General features: G+C 41.0%; 1 protein-coding gene across 1 annotated transcript in view; it reads left to right on the top strand.

Annotated features, from left to right (window-relative positions):
- The window catches only part of nav2a (neuron navigator 2a), a 162,430-nt gene that overhangs the window by 51,404 nt on the left and 102,132 nt on the right, over positions 1-8,894 (top strand). The window lies entirely within an intron of this gene.

The raw sequence follows: 8,894 nt of genomic DNA, 5'->3' as shown, positions 1-8,894 counted from the left end.
ACTATAACACTATATACATCTATACTATAACACTATATACATCTATATTATAACACTATATATCTATACTATAACACTATATATCTATACTATAACACTATATATCTATACTATAACACTATATATCTATACTATAGCCAGTGAGCCTTATAATCTGGTGCGCTTTATGTATTAATTCTGGTTGTGCTTACTGACCTTGAACCGATTTGATGTGGTGCACGGCGCTCAAAAATCTGTCAAAATGAACTTGTTTTGCTTCATGCGCCTTGTGTATGAAAACAGACCAGTCCATCGATATTGCACCTCATCGTCCGAAAAATACGGTATTCTTAACAAATCGAGGTTATTGTAAGTGCAGTCAGCTGTTTGGTTTTCTGTGCTTGTTCTTGCCATTTCTTAATTTATTTAGCATCCAAACATTTTGCACATCAAATACCAAATAAATGGGGGATTTAGCTGTTTCTTTTTCACTGCATTAGCCTGTTGTAAAATGGAATTGAAAAAGAGTTTTCTGGATATTGTGGCTGATTTAGTTGTGTTCAGACAAAAAATAGTGGGGTTTTTTAATGTTTAGAATAATTGTCATTAATGTTCAGTTATGATGTTGAGATGTTTCTGGTACAGGCAGGATTTTATTTTATTATTTTTCTTTACAAAAGAACCTGAACGCCATATTTTCCAACACAGTGTTCTTGTTCTGTGCTGACCAGTCAGTATGGAGACGATAGATTCATGTAAACTTTGGACGTCCTCCAGTTTTCCCACTAAATTGTATATGCAACCAGAAACACGAGGATCCCTGAAACACATCCTCTCATTTCTCTGTTAATGTCAGAGAAAGTCCGGCTGATGTTTCGTGCAGTTCAGATTATTGGTTAACAAAGGGTCAGTGTTTCTCTGAGGCTGTGTGCAGGAACTCTGCGTATAACCTTCATATTGTGCTCTGAGGTGCACACTTGAACTCTAACTAATCATCAATTCACTTATTAATGTGCTTAAACATGCAGATATGTTATGGACTTGGACTTGTTTGTTGTTCTCTGTATAATAAACTGAAGTAACTTCTGTTGTGAAACTGCATTAAACTTGTTAAACTGAGCTGAATTAATTTTACATCTCAAGCTGGAAGTAACTTCAGTCAATCATCAACAAGGGTTTACCAGAATTACTGTTTTTTTTTGTGCTTAATTTCTCCAAATACCAATTATTGACATCACAATATATACTTTTATGATAAAGTTCTATTCTCTCTTCTGTCCTGTCCTCATATTTCTCTTTTACATCAGTTCGAACTGTTTTTTGATCAACTTTATAGCTAACAAATCAAAATGCAGTGAAACTGGAGTAGCAGGCAGCAAGGTAACACTCTGGATTAATCTTTCTGTTCTTGGTGGAAACTCTAAATACTTTCAGTATCATTTAAGCGAAACTGTGCATCTCATTATAAAGAACATAAGAAGTAGATTACTTGTTTATTCCAGATTACGTCGTGGTGCTGCAGGCTGTTTCTGACTGTACATTCTGTTTGGCTGCTGTTAAAACAGCCTTTGTGACCACTCAGTGGACCCAGCCTTTGTGTGGACTTTGTTAGTGTTCAAAGTCTAAACTCATTACTCGGCTTTAGCTGCAGGATGGTGACCGCCCAGAGAAAGACGGTTGTCATCATGTTAAGCAGTGCCAAATGAACTGGGACCAGCACTGAGCTGCTCTGTGGTCCAATTACTGTGATGAGTGCTCCTTTGGAAACGGGGGCCTTTTTACTGGTCCACACTGTGGGGATAAATGCATGCGTTTGTGCACGTGAATAGTCTTGCATGTGTGTGAAAGTACTTTCCAGACTCAAAAGTGAGAGAATTCTTTGGATTGTTAATTTATTTTTAAATTGTGTCGCTTTAGATTCACCCGTGCATGAGCTGTTGCGCGAGAAATAAAAAGATTAGTAGCACAGCGACGTGTTGGTTTGTTGAAAGTAGACTCTGCGTTATGTGTCCAGTAAAAATTAGGAACAGCAGTTTTGCAAGCACACACACAATCTGCTGCTTGACTGACACAAACACCAAACTTGGCTTCGTACAGAGGCGAGCGCGAGCAGAGGGTGCTCAGTGCATGAAGCGGCTCTGAAGAAGTATCCGGTTTAGCTGTGTGAAGGAGGCAGAGTGTAAACAGTCAGCTGGTGCTGGAGCAGCTGATGCTGCAGCGTGAATGAAGCAGCTGCTCCGACATGTAAGATGTTTACATTCCAGTCGTCGTGCAACAAGCAGAGCAGCGAGGAGCTACTCGTCCAGCTGACAGTGTGGAGAGGCTAAAGCTCCAGAAACCAAGTGAGACCAGTTTAAATGAAGCTGACTTGCAGCAGGTATAAGATGAAAAATGACCAGTAGACGCCTGTAGTTCCACAAACTCCGCCTCCTCCTCTTCCTCCTCCTCCTCCTCCTCCTGCTCTCTCTGGAAGCCTGTCCACAGTTTGGGACTCTTCCCTCCTCTCCTGTCCATCTTCTTCTTTTCCTTCCTTTCTTGTTTCCTCCTCGATATCTGCAGCACCAACAAGGTTAGTCAGCTTTAACCTATCAGTTTCCCCCCACCAGGACTATAAATTATAATTTACAATTGTTTTGAATATTTTTGAATTGACACTTTTGTGTTTTAGTTACTAGTTTGTTGACATCGCTGCTGTTCTAAAGCTTTTCTGATGGTGGAAAGCCCATCTTAATATTTCAAACTGCTTTCTGTTTTTCTTGTGCAGGTCTCGGGAAGCACTTGCTCTGTTTTTTAGTTCAGCAGTATGATACAGTAATATGTGATGCACTGTTCCTGCACATACGAGCGCTGCAGGCTCTGGTGTGATGTCAGCTCTGCTGTGTGTCGGTGACACCAGAATCCAGTCTGAGCAGCACCACATGCAGGAGCAGACCTGAGCCGTCTCTTCTGCTCTGCGTTAATGCAAGCTAACAGGATCTGGGTGTATACCAGTTTACACAAAGCAGAGAGAACAGGGGACACCTGTGGTTGAATGAATAGCTTTCTGATGAGCTGTAGCGTCACTGTTGGAGTGTATTCATGTGGAGGGCCTTTAAAAAGTAAGAACTCCACACAAAGGCTGGCTGTCCCGCTCACTTGTTGCCGCACAATGACTGAGGAGAGGAATTCTTTCTGGAATCAGACCATGTATCAGACACCTGCAGTTTCAAATATTCATGAAGTAACAAATGAACTAAACTGGGAGAGCTGTTGCTGCTGTGCGCTCCCCACTCAGTTAAAAACAAGTTTTCAGAGGTGGTGAGCGTGACACAGTTCAGTTCAGTCAAGTTTTGTTGAGGAGGCTAATGTCTCGTGACCAGAACATGCACGATGGAGTTTGGACAACTTGTGATGTCTAACGATGTCAGCCGATGCTCGCCAACACTTTTATTGTTCCTGCAAGTTGTATTTAGTTCAGTCTCAGCAGATGTTTTGTAGTTTTTACTGTTAAAGTTACTGAGAAGAAGAAAAAACAACATTTTCTTCTCTTTAAGCTGACAGACACGCTTGGACATGTATGTACGCAGAGTGTTGACAGTGTCTGAAATTGCACCTCAGTTCTCTCAGGCTGCACAGATGAGACAATTTGCTTCAAGAGGTCTGCGTCCATCTCAGGGGATTTCTTCAAAGGCCTGTTATCAAGTGTGCAGCCACACTGACCGTGTCTATTAGTGATCAAAAAAGTAGATTTTCAGGCATACAGGAAGCAGAAGGGTGGTCTGCAACTCTTATTTTAAAATTTAATCCCTAATGGTGGCAGTAATCAAGCAGTTAAGTCAAACACTCAAATTCTTTCAACATGTTTCCTCGTGCAGCCAACGACCCGCTCAGTGAACAAACACGAGCTCTTTAAGTCCAGTGTTTAGCCCGAGGCAGCACATGGGTCAGTTGGTTAGTGACCCGTTCTTAGACTTAAACTGGAAACAATTAGTTCAGTTTAAGGGGAAACTGCTTCCTGAAGAGCAATTGGAGGGCTGGTAATTGGAGCCTGGGTTTGGTAAAGTGAAGACAAGGAAAATAATAAAGCATAAAATCTAAAACTTAACATGTTTTTTTTATTGTTCTTATCATTATCCATTAGTTTCTACAAATTGTTGCATAATTTAAATCGTGTAGTGTTTTACCAAGATGGAGCCACTGCTCCACCTTGTGGTCATATGATGAATGTGCAGTTGTTAAACTGTAGAAAATCAAATAAACTGAATTCTGAAAATGACTTTTTTGCTTCTTGTAGCAGATTTATATATATTTTTTAATTTAAAAACTATATTTTATTCTCGGGTTTCTTGTAAATACAATGTATTAAACCATCATGGCTTTAAATTTCTTAAGTTTCAATGAGAAGAAGACAGAAGTGGTTTCCTGCACGATCAAGAACCACGGTATCGACCTCTCCTCTCTAGCACCGTTAGAGAAACAAGTTGTCACTAATCTGGGAGTGAAAATGGACCCTTCCATGAAACTAAACAGTCTTGTAAACACGATTCTTAAATCCTGTTTTTGTTTTGTTCAGTTGAGGCAACTGTCTAAGCTGAAGCCCATACTGTCCAAAGATAATCTTGAGAAAGCAATACATGCGTTCATACCATCCAGGCCTGATTACTGTGATGCGATTCTTTTTGGAATCAGTCAGACCTCCATCGCTCGATTACAACGGGTCCAAAATACTGCAGCCCGATTTTTAACTGGTACAGGCAACAGAGAGCACATTACACCAGTTCTGGCCTCCCTTCACTGGCTCCTGGTTCACTTTTGAATCCATTTTAAAATCCTTCTGTAAGTTTTTAAATCTCTGAACAGCTCTGCCCCTTCTTATCTCACTGATCTACTGCAGCCATATGTCCCACAGTGCTCTCTGAGGTCAGCGGACCAGATGCTTTTATTTGTTCCAGGAACTAGTTTTAAGCTCAGAGGTGACTGGGCCTTCTCTGATGCAGGTCCAAAACTGTGGAATGAGTTACCAGTATGTCAGGCAGGCCTCCTCCCTCACTGTTTTTAAGTCTCGCTTAAAAACCCACTTTTATTCCCAGCGTTTGACAGTGTGTGAGTTGGTTTTAACCTGTCTGCATTCTACATTTTTAGCCTTTTAGTTATCTTCTTCCATTTGGATCTATGTTTTTTTATACTGTGAGCTTTGCTTGTTTGTTTCTGCTGTCCAGCACGTTGGTTGGTCTTGTTGCTGTTTTAAGTGCTTTATAAATAAAGTGGTATGGTATCATATCAAGTCCATCACCAAAATATGTTCAGCTCGTCTTCAGGGCAGCATGGTGGCGCTGTTGCCTCTCAGTGAGAAGGTTGCCAGTTAAAATCCTAGCCTGGGACCTTTCTGGGTGGAGTTTGCATGTTCTTTCCATGCACGCAGTGGTTTTCTCCGGGTACTCCGGTTTCCTCCCACAGACCAAAAACATGCATGTTAGACTGATTGGTAACTCTAAATTGTCTTTAGGTGTGAGTGAGAGAGTGAATGGTTGTTTGTATTTTTTGTGTCTGTGTCCCTGTGATGGACTGGAGACCTGTCCAGGGTGTCCCCCACTTATCACACCATGATAGCTGGACATGGGCAGCAGTGACCCCCACGACCCAAAAAGAAAAAAGCGAGTAAATATCATGGATGGATGGATGGACTTGTCTTCACTCTTCACAGCCCAACTGGAGTCAGTCTGTCCCTAACTGGAATCTTTCTGTCCCAGTCACTGGGTTCAGTCACGTCATTTCACACCTTTCTCTGTTCTTTCCTGACCCAGAATCCAAGCTGACCCCATTCTGTGGCGACACATACCGTCCCGCTGACCTTCATCAAAGCTTCACTCATCCCAAACATGAACTGATTGCTCCCTTATTCTCTCTGCCTGCTTGATTTGGTTCCCTTCATTTCTGCCACCATCAATGGGAAGGCAGCTATTAGCAACCTGACCCACTTTGCCAAATGCTAGCACATCTAATTGGGCCCTAATCACGTCGTAATGGCTGCTTTGTTTTGTGCTGCTTCCACTAAATGCTAAATAGAGGGGAGAAAATAGAAGCAGAATTATGAGCGCACATTTTAATCAGGGCATGAAAGGACTTGAAAAATGAATAAAGTGGAAAACCTAATGAGGGGTTGGGGTGCACAACATGGCTGACTGTTTGATTGTCTGATTGATGGACTCCACAGAAATGCCGACTAAGTAAAAGGTGAACATCAACAAAAAAATGTTGTTTGTTGCATAATACCAGTTTATTAAATACGGAGTGATCATTTCTCTGTGGGCTCAGTTTTACTGTTGTTGTTTTCTTAAAATAAAAGTTTAAATTTAATTGTCCTTTTTCTAAAACATTTTTGATATTATTCATATAAAGTTTTTTTTCCCCAAAAAAATAAAACTATTTGAAGATTTAAACAATGAAACACATTGCAGCTTTATAGACCATTTTTGTCCCTCGAAGTGAAGCACAGAGGGGGAACTGGAAATGCGCTCCCATCCCGCCCATCTGTTGGTCTGTCTGTGTTGTGAGCATGAACACATGAATAATAAGTGACGTACTGACTTCCAGTTTGATGTGTGGCTGCATCTAGCTGTAAGAAAAGTCACTATTGAAAATTGGGTAGTCATGTGAAAAACAAAATGGCCATTACCGCACACACATATTCATATATATAAACCCACCACCTCAATCATTTAAGTAAACTATGCTTTCTTACCACTTCCTGCATTACTTAAAAGTATAGTTTCGTCAAATGACTGGGGTGGCTTATAGATGATCTATTTTGGCCATGGCCACCACTGGCCACCCCCTGGCTCCACCATTGCACCTGGTGGTGGACAAAATTCAATTCAGTTTATTTATATAGTGCCAAGTCACAACAGAAGTTACTGCATAAAAATCCGTTTAGTAACATTATTTATCTAAGGTAGCCAGCAGATTGTGCTGAGTCTTCATTTCATCGCAGTCGGCCATCCTGAGCAAGCTCAAATGTAACAGTGGAAAGGAAAAACTCCCTTTTAACAGGAAGAAACCTCCAGCAGAACCACTCAGAACAAGCAGCCATCTGCTTCAACTGGACTGATTCATCCCGCCTGAAACTGTCCCTCTGCACCGCTTCGGACAAGCAACAAAATGATCATGATTAAAAAAATCCTACCTGTCCTTCTCCACAGAGTAACTTCTACCCACTTGATTATTTTGCACCAAAACCATCAAGGTTTACTTGCAGTCCCTGTTCAGTTCCAGTAAAGAAAAACACTTCTTGAAAACTACCATATTTTTCGGCCTATAAGTCACAGTTTTTTACATAATTTGCATGCCCTATGACTTCTAGGTTGAAGCGACATATTTACATGCATGTTTTTTTCCCCATATTTATAAACCGATTTTTAGCTGAGATCTGACCGTTTCCATTCATTCTGACTGAAAATATTGAACACTACCATTTTAAGCTGCTAGATGGCACTCGAGTAGTATAGCATGATGTTGTGCCACGTAATAGGTAAAAGTGGCTATTAATGACACAATGGGCTTGCCATAAACTCCCACCTTCATCCAGATCGCCTGGAGCAACCATCAAATCAGCTTCATTTTGCTGCACTGCCCTGGAGAAATGCAGCTGATTTGACCATTAAAATGCATTTATTAAGTAAAAGTTCAACTGAGACACACCTTTACTATAATGTAGAGCAAACTTGTTTTAGGTGCTGTTTATCTTGTTAAATTCTTGTTAAAAGTCCTCCCGCAGCCACCGTTTGGCAGCCAGTCCATTTTTGGCACAACACGACCCACATTTCCAGGTTGTCAGCGATGACCCACAATAGATGCGATGTACGGTGAAGCGACATATTTATGGATTCTTCCATTTTATTAGACATATTTGGACTGATGCGACTTATTGGGCGATGTGATGTGTACGGCGAAAAATACGGTACAAACATTCACTATTCAAATCCCTCATTGACGGGGGATATTGGTACCCTGTTTGTTATGAAACTGTTTCCTCTTCGGACAAAGATATCTGGTTTCTAACTTCAAAACAATAAAAACCTAAACAAAGAAACAATACAAATGTACTTTGTAAAATAAAAATACAAAACGTCACTAAGCAGGGTTTAGAATAATAACATTTGGCTATGTGGGTGTGCTCATGTCAAACACGTGGGGATGCGTTGCTGCTGAAGTGTGATGGTATCCTCAGAGGTCCTGCCTTTCTGGCAGTTGGTGTTTGAATATTCAAATGTGTCTGGTCTGAGCGTTGTCTTACTGGGAGCACTGATCTCCATGCAGACTGACAATCTCAACAGCCAGCTCAGAATCCTGTTTTCAGAAGGGCTGTGACTTCAAGCAGGAAGTTTAGTTTTGCTCCTTCAGTTTTTGGTAAGTGTTCTTCTTGTCGCCTCACATTGTGTTCGTTTACATGGACCATTTCTAAATGGGAGGTGGATTTTAGTGCATATTTTGTTGCAAGCTTTTTGTTCTTGTAGTTTCAATGCTTTAATCCTATTATTGAATGTTGTTTGTGCAGGAACTGTTTATGTACCCAGACAGTTTCTTTGCAGAGCTGAGGGACCCTGACCAAAAGGAGCCCATATAAGTCCAAGCCTTATAAGAGCAGCGGCACTGCTTCTTGACTCAACTTCCCTGGCGAGACCTAACAGCACTTGAGCTTGCTCCTTATTGTTTTTTTTATAAACAGTTTGGGATGACTTCTCCTTTTGTTAGTGCTGAGGGTTTTTTAACACTTTGGTGTCTAGCCTGAAGCAAAGTAATGTCATGTTTGGCTGTATGAACACATCTTGGTACAGGCCCCCAGGTCCTTATAAGGTCACTTTGTGTAGGGTCCTAAAATAGTTATTCTAAACATCTGGTGTGTCTTTTCTCTCCTAGTTACTCCTCTTCCCTGAACC

Source organism: Nematolebias whitei, chromosome 2, assembly GCF_014905685.2.
Source record: "Nematolebias whitei isolate Nwh7 chromosome 2, NemWhi1, whole genome shotgun sequence".
Lineage (NCBI taxonomy): Eukaryota > Metazoa > Chordata > Actinopteri > Cyprinodontiformes > Rivulidae > Nematolebias > Nematolebias whitei.
The sequence above is the reverse complement of the archived record's forward strand: the minus strand, read 5'-3'. Positions and strand labels throughout refer to the sequence as shown.